The sequence below is a fragment of the Symphalangus syndactylus genome, chromosome 16, assembly GCF_028878055.3.
Source record: "Symphalangus syndactylus isolate Jambi chromosome 16, NHGRI_mSymSyn1-v2.1_pri, whole genome shotgun sequence".
NCBI classification, from domain to species: Eukaryota; Metazoa; Chordata; class Mammalia; order Primates; family Hylobatidae; genus Symphalangus; species Symphalangus syndactylus.
The window spans coordinates 98,765,488-98,782,611 of record NC_072438.2 but is presented as its reverse complement, the minus strand read 5'-3'; the positions used below and the strand labels follow the sequence as shown (position 1 = coordinate 98,782,611).

Sequence of the window (17,124 nt, the reverse complement as noted above, 5' to 3'; positions counted from 1 at the left end):
GAAAAGAATCAACCAGTTACACCATTAAAGATGTCTGAATATAATGCCAGTTACTACGAGTGTGGAGGATGCATCTCCGAGATGGTGAATTTCTTCCCACCTAAAAGCAGGGTGACCCAGGAGGAATTGGTAGTGCCCTTTCACTTATTTTCAGACAGGCTCAAGATTACTCTCAATAAATAAGTATAATTGTTCATAATTTGAAGAATGGACTTACTTGATGATGACATGACTTTAAATGTCAAAAAGCTAAAAGATCTCACACACACACACACACACACACACACACCCCTGTCAAAACTAATAAATAAACCCAGCAAAGTTGCAGAATATGTAATCAACACACAAAAGTCAGTTGTGTTTTTTCTGCTAGTAATAGACAATCTGGAAAGAAAATTAAGAAAACAATTCTATTTGCAAAAGTATTAAAAAGAATAAAATACCTAGAAATAAACCTAACCAAGGAGGCTTAACACTCATACTCTGAAAACTATAAAACATTGCAGAAAGAAGTTAAAAACAAATAAATGGTGAGATGTTCCCTGTTGAGACTGGAAAACTTAAGAAGTCAATACATTGGAAAAGTGATCTACAGATTCCATTCAATCTCTATCAAAATCTCAACCTTTTTTGCAGAAATAAAAAAATAAATTATCCTACAAATAATATGTAGTTTCAAGAGACCCTGAATAGCCAAAACAATCTCAAAAAATAACAAATGTGGACATCCCACACTTCCTGCTTTCAAAAATTACTACAAGGCTACAGTAATCAAAACAGTGTGGTATGCTGTGGCATAGACCGACATATAGACCAAGGGAATGGAATAGAGATACCAGAAATATACCCTCATATATAAGGTCAAATGATTTTTGACGAGGGTGCCAAGACCATTCAATGGGGAAAGGACAGTCTTTTCAACAGATGATGTTGGGGAAACTGGACATCCACTTGCCAAAAACAAAAAACAAGAAAAACCCTCATGAACCTGGACCCTTACCTTTCATCATATATAAAAATTAACTCATAATGCATCAAAGACCTAGACATGAGAGCAAAACTATAAAACTCTGGAGAAGAGGCTAATTACAGCAATACTGTACATTTCACAGAGGTGCTATAAAAGTAAAATGAGATAACGGACATGGAAACACTTAAAAGTTTAGGCATGATGCACAATGGGTTACGAGTTTTATTACTAAATAATGTATCTGGTCAACGAGGGTGACTGTCCAGAGGCCCTTCCATCTATTAAATTCCCTCAACAATCTAGGAAAGCATAAGTTATTGGGAGGATTAGTTGACATTGTTCTCGTAGAATGTTTTCCTGTCACACTTTAGCCCATGAAATGTCTTAGATTGTGTGTGTGTGTGTGTGTGTGTGTGTGTGTGTGTGTGTGTGTGTATGGGTACAGAATTAATGGTAGAAGAAATAAGAAAAAAAAAACATGGCCAACATATTTCTACCAGGTGGATGTTTCTATTTTGAGTCCCCTTTGAATTCTACCCTATGTAGAAGAAAGCACATACAATTTCCATTGGGGGGTGGGGAGACAGGGTCTCACTCTGTCACCCAGGCTGGAGTGCAGTGGCACAATCATGGCTCACCGCAGCCTCAAACTCCTGGACTCAAATGATCCTCCTGCCTCAGCTTCCTGAGTATCTGGGACCACAGGCAGACAACACCACACCCGGCTAATTATTATTTTTTTTTTTTTGAGGACATGATGTCTCCCTACATCACCCAGGCTGGTCTCAAACTCCTGGAGCCAAGTAATCCTCCTGCCTTGGCCTCTGAAAGTGCTGAGATGACAGGCGTGAGCCACTGCACCTGGCCACACAACACGCAATTTTGATGCCAGCAAAGAACCTTCTGTTGCCATGCCCCCCACACAGAGGAGAAGGATGCCCTGCCCCCATCCCCAGTGTTGTGCTCCCCCTCAGTGTTCAGCCCGAATTAGGGTCCCCACCTGGGATCTCCTCTGCCCCCTATGCCAGGGGCTACTTGGTGAGGAGCAGGGAATGGGGGGTGACTCACCCCACACCCCAGCTTTCATTAGAGCTGCTGTTTCTCTTTATATATATCAGGCTTCTGATTAAGATTTTTTTAAAAATTGGTTTTACATGGCTTTGAGGAGAGAAAAAGGTGAAAAGAGAGATTTAGATGGTGATTGCTCTATGAGTATCTACTGTTTACTTCTTAGAAAAGTCATCTTCTGAATAACTGACCATGACAACAAGGAGAATTAAAGTCCCTGAAATAAACCAAACAAAAGCCGAAATTCTCTTTTTGTGCTTCCAGGCCTCTCCTCTCATCTCTAGCACAAATTTAGACAAATAAAACAACCATTTCTCACTTCTCTAAGTGATTTTTCTGTTATGTGACTTACTACAAAGTACAATTCTTTGCTGGTGACTTACCAGCGCTTTGAAAGAGTGAAATACATTTTTCCAATCCACACACGCATTGTATTCAATCATTAAACATTTCTGGTCAATCTTCAAAGCATCTCCATTCCCTCTGTCCCCGGAGGCTCTAGTAAGGTTCCATCTTTACCCAGAACATGTGTTTTTGCCATGACACAGCTTATGTCATTTTCTACGAAACATTTTTGTAATCACTAAGATTTTTAAAAAAACGTATGTAAATAAACAACAGTGTACATATTGGGCTTAATCTCACTTTGAAACCAGAAACATGTCAACTGACAAGCAATCTTCTCTATCTCTGTTCTGACATGATAGCCCTTGCACATCCTGTCATTGAACTCATTCATGAAATGCATCATGCTTATCTTGAGATTGCCAAAGAGTACAGTTGAGAATGGGAGGTGTGGATGTTGCTAGTTCTCTGGGTAAATATTTGTACTGGTCAGAGACAATGGAATCTTACTGTACACCCAGTGGCCTTTCTCCCATTCAACTTGCCACCAGCATCTCCTCTACTCAGAGATAAAGACAATGCAGATAAAATGAAATACATGAAGAACTTGTTGATTAGAAGTTTACTGAAGTATCTAAATCAAGTGACTCTTGTTAAGGCTCTTTGCTAGGGTGACCAGACCTATGATGGCTGGTGGTGAATTTTTTTACCTGGAATATCATCCAGAAAATATTTACTTAGAAAATCATTACAATGCAAGAAACAAATGTTGATGCCATCAAAAACTCACACATTAGTGGAGCTGAGAGTAAGTTTTTTTTTTTTGAGAGCAAGTTTTGAGGTGAATACAATGTACACTCTCACTGTGTAAACTGAGTCAAGGAAAAGCTCTATGACTGTCCTTTCTGTTCAACATTTCTGTTTTTTCTACTACACATCCTTGTATTTTGCTTCTCCTACTACTCTAACCTTTGAGGATTTTTTCAGTAACTCCCATTTAGCATCTTGACAAATCCGGGTGGACTGTAGGACACAATCCACATTCAATTTAATGGGAGGTAAGTCTGAAAAAATGTCCCTGTTGAAGATCTAGTTTGGGTGGAGCCCTGGATGTTACAGTCTTATTCATGACGCGGAAGCATCACACTGCTCTCACTGTATACAGAAAATTCCCTTTGAAGAAAGAAAAAGAAAGTCAGCTCCTTTTGACAATACAGAATACAAATATACAAGCTGTGATGAAAATCACCAAACTTGCAGTTGGGGAGATTAAGCATCCATTGATTATTGTATTAAAAAGTGTAGTGTGTGAGCAAACAAAACATTGGCCTTTCCAAGTTTTATGATAAAGTTAATGTGCTTAAGATCATCAATCTCCACTGCGTGGAGTGGCGCCTTCAGTAATTTTGCCCGTCATCAAAGCAGCCTCGTGGGACGGACGGTTGCCCACGCCTGTAATGAAGCACTTCATGCAGAAGCAGCTGTCGCCTCACCTGTTTGCCAGCCCATCCGAAGACCGGAGAAATTCTCCAATTTAGCAAGCAAACTTAAGTCATTATTAGAAATGACAGGGAAACCTGATGAAATTGTACTTTCAATTGGAAAACAAAATTGCAATCAGACCGACATGATTTCCTCATGGTCTGACCATGCTAATGCCAGTCGAGACATGGGCAAATGTATTTAAAAGTCATAATGGAGCATTACCATGCGATCTCCTTTCACTGGCCCTTATTAATATAAAACTTCAATTTGCATGTAAATGCAGTCAACTTTCATATCATCAAAATACATGAGGCCTGGGAAAGTAATGAATTGAAGTTGGATGCAGCAATTACTGACGTTTATAAAGAATTTTAAAGAGGTCAGTCTAGCCTTGGCTGAGAAAATGAGGAAATCAACAGGGAATATTGTCAATATAGCAACCGGGGGAGTTGGAGCCAGTCCCAGGTGTTGAGAGCGAGATGATGATTAATAGAGAGGGAGCGCGTCGCCTCTCACCCATGAGGGCTCGGCCAGACCCCAGGCGCAGCGGCAGAGCTGCATGAAAAGGTTCTTGCTGGGTCCTCGCTCCAGCCGCCTGGTGGTGCGTTCTGGGGGGAATGAAGTAGCAAGTGTTTATGAGCCAGCCGTGCTGAAGGTTTAATTGGGCTCCACAGCCTTTCCGCTCCCTTCAGTAGTTGATATGCAGTTTAACCTTTTTTTCCCACCTCAGACTCACCAGAGCCACTGGGATTTTAATAAGGCGCTCGCATGATGGCTTGGCTAAACATTGACTTAGTTGCTAAATTGGGCTAAACTGCCTTATTGCGTTGTAATGGCAATTCATACGTTGCCTAATTTTTTAAAGAGGAAATATTTATCCTGCCTGCATGTTTCATAAATCCTCAACCACGTGGCCTGATTTGGGGGCATTTTCTTTGCCTATTTGTACAAACAAGTTAACAGGCGATGTAATTTTAAACATGCTTGAGAAATCAATGCAGAGGTGGCCATGCTGCTGTAATTTTGGAGGATTTAATCGCAGATAATGCAGGGTCAGAGTTTGTCTTCAGGATTTGCCGGCCACGTTTTCACAGTATTACACAGATAGGCAGGGCTTCTCATGACCAGGTCTCCAAGAAAGCTAGAAATTACACAGCCTCTTGCCTAAAGAGGCCAAGGCGGGGTCCATGTCCCACTGCTGTGGAGGGGAGCCTGGCCTGTGGGCTTTTCTGCTGTCCATCTAATCTTTGCATTATCCCATTAGGCATCTCTTCCTTGTTAGGCTGTTTAAGAGGCATATACACATTCATTATAAATGCAGGTTCCTTTGGAATTCCATACACCTTTTTGAAATAAATAGATTTACTGTCTGCTGTTTTTAATTGCTTGATTCAAGGGAAGCCTCTGCATCAGGCACTTCCCATACTTGGTTTGAGGTCACCCCACTGGTCGGGCATGGTGCCAATCTCTCGCACCAGATTCTTCATTTGACTCTGCTGTCCCCATATCCGTCTGTCTTTATTTTTGGCTCTTTTACTATTTCTTCTTTCCTGACAGCATGCATAATTATGGATGCCCAGCCAGCTTCAGAGCTATGCAAATATGTATCTGCATTGATACATGTATTTGCTGTCTTCAAAACCTACATCCTAGACGTGAGATTCCAGGTACAGAGTCTAAATGTGATCAGTGTTGACAGTTGGCAAAATCTCAGTCTTTGAATACACAGTATCCATTAGTGACAACTGGCTTAGCACCACTTACATCCTTTACCACTAGTACTTAAAAGAAAGCTCTGTAATTCATGTTAGTAGGAAAAATTCCTGTCCCCCAAAAGCAATGGAAAATGGGTAAAGTTGAGGGTTATTTACTGAGCAGGGAAAAGATTCTCCAGGTATTGTGAGCACCCTTCAGTGCCTAAATTCTGATGCATGTGTCTCTGAGAGTTAGTGTTTCCCCAGGGCTGTAAAACTTCACATCTGTGGTTTTTTGTATACACTATCTCGTTTGTGAGCTATATCTGAATGTACTTTAATATAATGACTTGCTAAGTGAGCATGCTGTTTTGGAGGGTCTTTTTCCTGGAGGGAGTCTGCTCCAGGTGCATGTGGGGGATGGGGAGTGGACGCTTGAGGAGCAGGTGCAGAGGTCCAGGCAGCAGGGGGCTGTGGGTGGGGGCACTGGCGCAGCTGATGCTGGCACTGCAGCTCCTTCTGAAATGAATGCTTTGTTCTGACTCAAGACTCGGCCTCAAGTCAGGCCATGGGCATAGCAGGGGTGGGAGAAGTGGGACAGGGCACTGAGGCAGTTCTCCACAGAAGGACGATGGCACTGGCAGGAGGGACTGAGTGCTAGGAACTCAACCACACACAGTCTGGAGGAACCCAGGGATGGGCCACCCAGCGCTCCCACTCAGGAGCCTGCCTCTCTCCTGAAAAGAATCAGCGCACATTTCAGGCCTCTGCCAGCCAATGGATGCATTTGGCATTCCCCGGCCAGGTCCCTTGCTGCTCCTGTGAGGGCAGAAACACGTGTCTGGATGACCACCGAGGTCACAGCCAACTATAAGGCCCACCACCTCCAGCTGTGCCCATGCTGGAGTCACCCTCAGCCTGACACCTCACCTTGCCTTGTGCCTTTCTTCTGCCATCTTCTGTGTGTGTCCTGGAGCCCCTGTCCCCTGAAGTTGGGTCTTCTGCTCTCACAGGCAGACATGGCTGTGGATGCTGCAGCCACTGACTTAACCAGCTTCCAGGAACACACATTCCAGCCCTTAGCTGCAAAGCAAGTTTTCTAATAGACAGGCTGCATACAGCTGGTGCTCAGCAAAAGCCCCACTGCTCCTTCAAACCTCAATGCTCTTGGCCATCCCAGCCTCCCGCTGAGATTTTCCCTACATTCAGGAATTTTGCTCTCCTGGGATCGACTTAATTGGAAGCTAATGATGCTTTTCACAAGACCCTGACTGTTCTGTGAGGTGGTGGTGGCCTGAAGAGGGAGTTTCTGCCTCCCTTCAGCTGTGTAATGGTTATCGCCCTGAGTGTTTTGTTTTCTTTTCTTTTCCACATTGATGGCCATCCTACATAATTCGGGACACACAAAATTATTCTTGCTGAATAGAAGAATTCATAGCTGATGATGATGATAAAACAGAAGGAAATAATACAGGAAAATCGCATCATTTGGAGAACAAGATTGATTTTGGAAGATCATTGAGTTTTCCTAATTCTTTGTTTCTTCTTTGCACTTAAAAAATAAACACCTAATTGTTAAGATCTTGAGCTCAAATAAATCCCTCAATTGGTTGTACTGTTTTAGGGAAGTGAAAATATCCATCCTGCTTAAAATCATTCTTCACATTTTAAAATCATGCTTAACTACAAACTTTAAAGCATTTCCCATACTTGTAACTAAATATTTGACCTTCCATTTGTTAATGATATCTCTGGTGCTCCAGTGCTTCTGTTATATACACCACTGTGGTTTCTAAAAGTGAAAAGGAGATAGCATGCTGAAACTGTGGCTAGGACACAGCAGGAGATGAAAGCTACAATTGGGCATTTTGTGATGTTTCCATCAGGAACACAGTACAAAGTAGACCCAGGAAATTGTTTTAAATTGTCCTGCTAACTACATATTAATCAGGTCAGCAAACCTACCCTCTGGAGACATGACTAACCTCACGTTCACGTTCCTTCCACCTTGGGCTCTGCAACCTCAGGAACTAATCAAAGCTGTGCCCATTCATTGAAAAGAGAGGTGTACATCTAATTCTCATTATTGAAAGGGGAGGTGTACATCTAATTCTTATTATTGAAAAGAGAGATGTACATCTCATTCTTATTGAGAAGAGAGGTGTACATCTCATTCTTATTTTTAAATCAATGAATAAACAGCTGAAATTCATTCAAAGGCAAGTTACACTTTGGCACAATAATCTGACTATTGGATTCTTAAATGTAGCATAAAAATAAGAAATTGCATATATACGTATTTTGGGATTTAATAATTAATGTTCATATAAACATACAGTTAAATAATTTCATTTCCTCTACTATGGTCATTGGAAATATTTTCTAACTTCATTCTAGGACTTAACACTGGGCATAGTCCAGTCACTCAAGTTTCATTGCAGCCATTATTGTATGTTCTGACTTCTGGCTGCTTCTCCTCTTGCCTCCTTTTCCCACACATCCACATCAGTTCCTGTCTGGTGAGGAGATAAGAGGCAGCAGATCTGACTATCAAGGAGCAGACCCCACTCAACAGTGGAAGAGAGGCTGACTTTTTTACTTATGTAAGTAAAGGAGATCTATGCCTGTGAGAGTCAGCTTCCCTAAGCTAAGCGGGCTTCCATCTTGTATAGTGTGGGGTTCAGGGATTGGCGCATTGTGAGGGGTGGCAGGAAGTGGGTACTCTAGTGACTTTGCTGACATTCGTCGGGGCACAGCCCCTGAAGCACCTGCACTGTGGAAACACATTGATTATAGGAATTTGAACAGAATCCAGACTTGTGGATTGGTGTTTGAACAGGATTCTTGGAATCATGCATCAATTCACCCTGCTGTAAAGTGACATATTTTCCTCGGTGTGCTGGAACTCTATTAAAATTCTCAGCATCTCATTTTAGGAGCCCCTCAGCCAACACTGCAGAAGAGGCTACTGGGAATTGTCCAGGTCTTCTCTAATATTGTTGACTTTTTTCTTGAAGATGGTATTCTATTCAAAATAATCTGGTTTTCTCATTTTACACATCAATCAATGTGTGTTTGCCCTATTTGGGTCTTTGAATCCTTTGTTGAATTATCTGGTGGAGCAGTAGTTGTGGAGAAGTACTCATCAGATATTAAAATACCACACACATTATAATGAAGAGGAGATGATGGTGTTAGTCCATGATCCAGGGAGAGCGTGAAGTGCTGGCAATGGTTTAGATTACCCACAAGTTGACCAAAATAAAATCTAAGGCTGTACTGTCATCCCTAACTACTTGGCTAAAGAAAGCAATCTAGTTTCTTTTAGTCAAAGTGAAAAGTAAGTTTTTGACAACCACTTCAGGTTGTGCAGTATCTACAAATGCAATCACTATTTCCAGGTGCCTTGCCCACCTGATGCTGTTTATACACATAGGAGCACTTTCATCTCTAGAGACGATGTTTAGGGAGACGTAATCCACCAAAGTATTGGAGAATCTACACTTGGAATGATCTGTTAGATCCACAGAACATGTCCAAAGGTTATTTAAAGAGAGCTGAGCTATAGAGTGAGGCTGGTGATTGTCTTTAACAAAGTCTAATTCTAAGCAATTTATTTAGGGTAGCAAGGGAAGCCTGACAGATTAGGACAAAAGTGAGCTTACCTTAAACTCTTTTTATTTTTTTGTGAGACAGAAACTCGCTCTGTCGCCCAGGGGCTGGAGTGCAGTGGTACAATCTCAGCTCACTGCAGCCTCCGTCCCCCAGGCTCAAGCAATTCTCGTGCCTCAGCCTCCCAAGTAGCTGGGATTATAGGCACATGCCACCAAGCCAGCCTAATTTTTTGTATTTTTTTAGTAGAGAGAGGGCCAGTTTGGTTTCGAACTCCTGACCTCAAGCAACCCGCCTGCCTTGGCCTCCCGAAGTGCTGGGATTACAGGCGTGAGCCACCGCGCCCAGCCACCTTCTTAAGGGATAAGATATGACCCCCAGAAGCTACAGGACACAAGTATGCAGGAAGAAAACACAATCATCAGTGTTTCTAGGAAATTCCGGGAATGCTGTTGACATGGTTGTGGTGGAAGCTGTCTACCTGATTGCGTTAGAATCCTATTTCTGCTGTAAAAACTCACTACACAGTTAGTGGCTTAAAACAACATGGATTTATTATCTTATAGACCTGGAAGTCAGAAGCCCAAAATGTGTCTCCATGGGCTGAAATCCGTGAGTGAGCAGGGCAGCGTTCCTTTCTGGACCCTCTAGAGGAGAATCCAGGCGTTGCTTTCTCCAGCTTCTAGAAGCGCCCACGCTCTGTGGCTGCTGGTTCCTTTCTCCATCTCCAAGTCAGCAATCTCATCACTCCACCTCCACTTCCAGGGTCTCTCTGTCACTTTTTTTGAGACCGAGTCTTGCTCTGCCATCCAGGCTGGAGTGCGGTGGTGCAATTTTGGCTCACTGCAACCTCCACCTCCCTGATTCAAGTAATTCCTCTGCCTCAGCCTCCCAAGTAGCTGGGATTACAGGCATGTGCCACCATGCCCGGCTAATTTTTGTATTTTCAGTAGAGATGGGGTTTTGCCATATTGTCCAGGCTGGTCTTGAACTCCTGATCTCAGGTGATCTGCCCTCCTCAGCCTCCCAAAGTGCTGGGATTACAGGCATGAGCCACCGCGCCTGGCCCCCTCTGTCACTTATAAGGATCCCGTGACTACACTGAGCCCACTGGAAAAACCAGGAAAATCTTCTCATCTCAAAGTTAGATGAAAAGCAACCTTCATTCTAAGTGCAACCTCAGGCTCTAAGCTTTAGGATGTAAACCTCTCTGAGGGCCATTATCCTACCTACCACCCTCTGAAGCGGAGCACTTCATCATTTACCTGATTCCTAATCTGCCAAGATCTACCTCTTGTGCAGTCAGACATGAAATCCTCATAAGGTTCCCAGTTTACTTTGTGGAAAAGACTGAGTTCTTTGAAACCAATAGGTTCTTCTTCTATTATATCCTATTTGATCATAGGAACTTTGTTCCTAAGGTAAAGAAAAGTTTGAAAGTGAGATTACTACACACTATCAATATCTTCATTGAAATTTTATTTCAAAAATTGCACTTTACCCCTAGGTTAGACACCCACCTCCATGTAGAAGGCAAAGCACCTGCTGAGTTGAGTCCATTGAAAACACCATTCCAGGAGCAATGCAGGGCAGTGGCTATGACCACAAAAGATGCACAAGGGCCGGAATCACCATCTCATTTACTGGAATACCTCCACTGTCTCACACAAGGCCTGGAACATGGCAGAAGCTCAATAAATATTGATCAACTTATTGAGCGTGCATCAGCTTTGGAGGCAGAGTTCTGGACTTGATATTAACTCTGTGACCATAGTAGGTTATTGACCTCTCTGTGCCATGGTTCCAAAAACATGATAATAAATGTGTGCTTCTCTATATAAGTGAATTCATGGAAAGTTCTTAGTACAATGGAAGCACCCATAACCATTGACTTTTACAGTCGGCTCACTTGAATGTAAGCCCCAGAAGGGCAGGGACGCCTGCTGCTTTCACTCACGTCAGCATCCCCAGCACCCAGGTCAATGTCTGTGACACTATAGACAGTCCATAAACATTTGTGGAATGATTAAAATTATGTTATTACAATACTTTTATGTGCACATGACTAAAGAATTTCTCAATTATTTTTGTAATTATGAAATATAATTAATCTCCTTTACAAATAGCCAGATTTTTCTTTTTAAAACTTGTTTATTTTTATTTGAAATAAACTACCCAATATGTAGTCTTTTATCCCTTACCTCCACCCTTCCCCCTGCCAGTCCCCAAAGTCCATTATGTAGTTCTTATGCCTTTGCATCCTCATAGTTTAGCTCCCACTTATTAGTGAGAATATACAATGTTTGGTTTTGAGTTAGTGTAATGGCCCCAAGCTCCATCCAAGTGGCTGCAAAAGACATTATTTTGCTCCTTTTTACAGCTGAGCAGTATTCCATGGTGTATATATACCACATTTTCTTTATCCACTCATTGGTTGATGACCACTTAGGTTGGTTCCATATCTTTGCAATTGTGAATTGCGCTGCTATAAACATGGGTGTACATATTTCTTTTTCATATAATAACTTCATTTCCTTGGGGTAGATACCCAGTAGTGGGATTGCTGGTTCGAATGGTAGTTCTACTTGTAGTTCTTTAAGGAATTGCCATACTGTTTTGCATAGTGGTTGTACTAGTTTACATTCCCAACTCCAGTGTAAAAGTGTTCCCTTTTCACCACATCCATGCCAACATCTATATTTTTTGGCTTTTAAATTATGGCCATTCTTGCAAGAGTGAGGTGATATTTCATTGCGGTTTTAATTTGTCCAATTTTAAGATGGGGTTTCACTCTGTTGCCCAGGCTGAAGTGCAGTGATATGATCATAGCTCACTGTAATCTCAAACTCCTGAGCTCAAGCAATCCTACTGACCCAGCCTCCCAAGTAGCTGAGACTACAGGTGCCTGCCATCATGTCTAGTAATTTTGCTGACATTTTTGTAGTGATGGAGTCTCATTATATTGCCAAAGCTGGTGAAATACCCCACATTTTGAAGAAAAAAGTTAGTTTGGTCTTCCACAATTCTGAGGGCTAATTATTTCCTCAATAAAAGTAATGTCTCCTTAATTTTGATTATGCTTCTGGTGTTTTCTATATAAGTGATACATACTATTCCTGAAATGAATGAACACTTCTCTGTTTCCTATTCCTAATGTATAAATTTGCATTAAAATAGTTCAGTATGTTTTTGTAATGTTAGTTTATTCATAACACTTCCTCAATGGCTGGATGTAATCTTCAGAATCCTCATTATTTTACAAACAAAAGAATATTATAAACCAGTGTAGTCCAGACAGTCTGGCTGGTTAAAATCTGGGATAGCAGCCAGGTGCGGTGGCTCACACCTGTAATCCCAGCCCTTTGGGAGGCCGAGGAGGGTAGATCACAAGGTCAGGAGTTTGTGACCAGCCTGGCCAATATGACAAAACCCTATCTCTACTAAAAATACAAAAATTAGCTGGACATGGTGGTGGGTGCCTGTAGTCCCAGCTACTCGGGAGGCTGAAGCAGAAGAATCACTTGCACCAGGGAGGCAGAGGTTGCAGTGAGCCGCGATCGTGCCCCTACACTCCAGCCTGGGCAACAGAGCAAGACTCTGTCTCAAAAAAAAAAAAAAAATCTGGGATAGTATTACATGGGACCCATTATGTGGGACTCTAGATTTGGAGTAATAAAATTGGAGAATATGGAAATGAAGGACCTTTTAATGATTGTATTATACTCTAGCAAATTAATAATAATATGGTCTTTTCTCAGTGCTATTTCTTGATGTGTCTAGAACATTACTAGAGTCTCCCACTCTTTGGATATGTCTAATCATCCCTGAACCAAGAAATTGTCACACTGTGCAAGAAGAATTTAAGGTAATCTCCCAAGAGAAGAATCCTTGTGTCTATGGAGAACCCACACCAAAAATGGTGTCCTGTATGTGATTTATAGGAATTCACTTATTATTATGTCTTGTGGATTTTAACAATACTAGGCACTTATTGATTACACAATTAATCAGTTGTAGCATGTTAAATATTGAGGTGTTTTTAGCGTATGCAAATAAGAAATTAGATTTTAAGTTTTTAAGTACAAGGTGCTTGATATACCTCCTTAGAAGATCAAGTCCTCTTTCTTCTTTGCACTTGAAAAAACTGTAATGATATGCTTATTTTGTGCTCAGTTTTTAAAATATTGTTTTTTTCTTAGTAAAGAGTTGTTAATTATTTATTAGTTTTTCAGTCACTGTGCAAATAATTGAACATTTGGGAGTAGGTAACACAAGCAAGCTCTGCACCTGGGAAGCTAAGATTCTAGCGAGACTGACAGTGCACACACACACCAACTAGCCAACCAAGATACAAATGTGCCTGTGCCAAGGATAATGTGAACAGTGTACAAGGATGCAGTCAGGGACAAAACTTGCTGAATAGTCAAGGAAAGCACTCCAGGGAATCATGTTTAAGCTAAGTTGAGGTTGCAAATAATTCCAGCTTGTCAAAAGCAGGGAAGAGTAAAGAAAAACAGAGGGAAGATGATGATGTTGGGTGAAGCTTCTTGAGAAGGGGAGGAAGCTATGGGTGGGCGGGAGTGCAGAAAGGCATCACAGGAAGACTGCAGGAGGGACAGCAGTCTGAGCTTATGTGCATGAAGGTTCCATCAGGGGAGTGGACTTAATTTAAAATGCAATGCAGGAAGGCAGCAAAGAACTCTGAGATGGTGTGGTCTGACCCATGTTAGTAAGTATGGAGCAGAGACACTGTGGGTGTACGAAAAAAGGAAACACAGAGAAGGAGTTTGTTGCCATGACTTAGACAAGAAGATGGTGCCTTGGTCTATGTAGGTGGCAACACTATAGAGAGAGTGTGTCAGTTGGGTGAACGTGGTGGGGAGGGAGACCATGGGGAGAAGTTTTAGATTGGTTGATGATTCATGGTCAGGGAAAGGAAGAACCTGGAAGCACTCAACAGTTTCTGGCTGAAATCCCAGGGGAACTAATGGAACCAATTTCTAAGGCAGTAGTGAAAATGGGCATCATTGTTATGAATATATTCCAGTGTGTGAAGAACAATCACTTCAGATTTACTTACTTGAGTTTTGTCTTGATTTCATAAAGACCTGCTTTTCATGATACCTACATAGTTGTTTTTCTCATTATAAAATTTACTAGGATTATTTATTCCTTATTCTAGAATTTGAATAATCAAGTATGTCCAAATATGTTTGATTATTGCATGTCACAAAATGATCTATTTATTTAAGCAGTATCCATATCTTTTTGAGCATCAGGAGATATCAAGATATTTCTATTCATATGAATAGAAATATATATGTAGAGACAGTCAGAGCTGTTGTTTCTAGATAGAAGACAGCTCCTTAAGTTAAGTGAACTAACTGGTTAGCAGACTAGTTACAGGTTATAACAACATTTTCAAATTTTTTAAGTTTTGATAAAATTAGTTATATAGTTTATTAATTATAATGAGGCAATGGAGGGTGTAAATTTTTTCATACTTAGATATTTTAATATATATCTTTAAGTAATTGGTAGAACAAGCAGACAAAAATAGAATACGTGATTTTGTACAAAATTATAAAAAATCAACATAATGAACATACACAAGAATGTTCAATTTAAGTGAATGCAGAACATTTATTAAATGTATCATATGATCAACCATGTAATTAACATAGAAATATAAAATATATAAAGATTGGAAGGAAAGAAATGCAGTATGGCAAGAAAAATAAATAAAAGATACACTTAGGAATAAATGAAACTGTTCTTATTCGCAAATGACATCTTTTTGTATGTAGAAAATCTAAAACAATTTGCAAACAATTAAAATATACGTAAATTTATCAGGGCTCTGAATATAAGGTCAAGGTACAAAAATCAAATATATGTTATAAATTAGCAAAGTGATGAAAAGTGAACTATAAAAGACAAATTGAGTATATTAGTATCAAAACCAATAGAATGTTTAGAATGAAACCTAACAGGAGATGTGCAAGACCTCTACACTGAAAACGAAAAAATATACATGAGGAAAAATGGAAGAAGATCTATATAAGGAAGAATATACAAAGACCATATGTTGGAAGGGTTAATATTTTTTTTTTTTTTTTTTTTTTTTTATTATACTTTAGGGTTTTAGGGTACATGTGCACAATGTGCAGGTTTGTTACATATGTATCCATGTGCCATGTTGATTTCCTGCACCCATTAATTCGTCATTTAGCCTTAGGTGTATCTCCTAATGCTGTCCCTCCCCCCTCCCCCCACCCCACAACAGTCCCCGGAGCGTGAAGTTCCCCTTCCTGTGTCCATGAGTTCTCATTGTTCAATTCCCACCTATGAGTGAGAACATGCGGTGTTTGGTTTTTTGTCCTTGCGATAGTTTACTGAGAATGATGTTTTCCAGTTTCATCCATGTCCCTACAAAGGACACGAACTCATCATTTTTTATGGCTGCATAGTATTCCATGGTGTATATGTGCCACATTTTCTTAATCCAGTCTATCGTTGTTGGACATTTGGGTTGGTTCCAACTCTTTGCTATTGTGAATAGTGCCGCAATAAACATACGTGTGCATGTGTCTTTATAGCAGCATGATTTATAGTCCTTTGGGTATATACCCAGTAATGGGATGGCTGGGTCAAATGGTATTTCTAGTTCGAGATCCCTGAGGAATCGCCACACTGACTTCCACAATGGTTGAACTAGTTTACAGTCCCACCAACAGTGTAAAAGTGTTCCTATTTCTCCACATCCTCTCCAGCACCTGTTGTTTCCTGATTTTTTAATGATGGCCATTCTAACTGGTGTGAGATGGTATCTCACTGTGGTTTTGATTTGCATTTCTCTGATGGCCAGTGATGAGGAGCATTTCTTCATGTGTTTTTTGGCTGCATAAATGTCTTCTTTTGAGAAGTGTCTGTTCATGTCCTCTGCCCACTTTTTGATGGGGTTGTTTGTTTTTTTCTTGTAAATTTGTTTGAGTTCATTGTAGATTCTGGATATTAGCCCTTTGTCAGATGAGTAGGTTGCAAAAATTTTCTCCCATTGTGTAGGTTGCCTGTTCACTCTGATGATAGTTTCTTTTGCTGTGCAGAAGCTCTTTAGTTTAATGAGATCCCATTTGTCGATTTTGGCTTTTGTTGCCATTGCTTTTGGTGTTTTAGACATGAAGTCCTTGCCCACGCCTATGTCCTGAATGGTATTGCCTAGGTTTTCTTGTAGGATTTTAATGGTTTTAGGTCTAACATATAAGTCTTTAATCCATCTTGAATTAATTTTTGTATAAGGTGTAAGGAAGGGATCCAGTTGCAGCTTTCTACATATGGCTAGCCAGTTTTCCCAGCACCATTTATTAAATAGGGAATCCTTTCCCCATTGCTTGTTTTTGTCAGGTTTGTCAAAGATCAGATAGTTGTAGCTATGCGGCATCATTTCTGAGGGCTCTGTTCTGTTCCATTGATCTATGTCTCTGTTGTGGTACCAGTACCATGCTGTTTTGGTTACTGTAGCCTTGTAGTATAGTTTAAAGTCAGGTAGCGTGATGCCTCCAGCTTTGTTCTTTTGGCTTAGGATTGACTTGGCGATGCGGGCTCTTTTTTGGTTCCATATGAACTTTAAAGTAGTTTTTTCCAATTCTGTGAAGAAAGTCATTGGTAGCTTGATGGGGATGGCATTGAATCTATAAATTACCTTGGGCAGTAAGGCCATTTTCACGATATTGATTCTTCCAACCCATGAGCATGGAATGTTCTTCCATTTGTTTGTATCCTCTTTTATTTCATTGAACAGTGGTTTGTAGTTCTCCTTGAAGAGGTCCTTCACATCCCTGGTAAGTTGGATTCCTAGGTATTTTATTCTCTTTGAAGCAATTGTGAATGGGAGTTCACTCATGATTTGGCTCTCTGTTTGTCTGTTATTGGTGTACAAGAATGCTTGTG

At 40.7% G+C, this 17,124-nt stretch overlaps 1 long non-coding RNA gene across 1 annotated transcript in view; it reads right to left on the bottom strand.

Moving 5' to 3' along the window:
- LOC134732705 (uncharacterized) overlaps positions 1-17,124 on the bottom strand; it is a 111,691-nt gene that overhangs the window by 239 nt on the left and 94,328 nt on the right. The gene's annotated exons all lie outside the window — the stretch shown is intronic.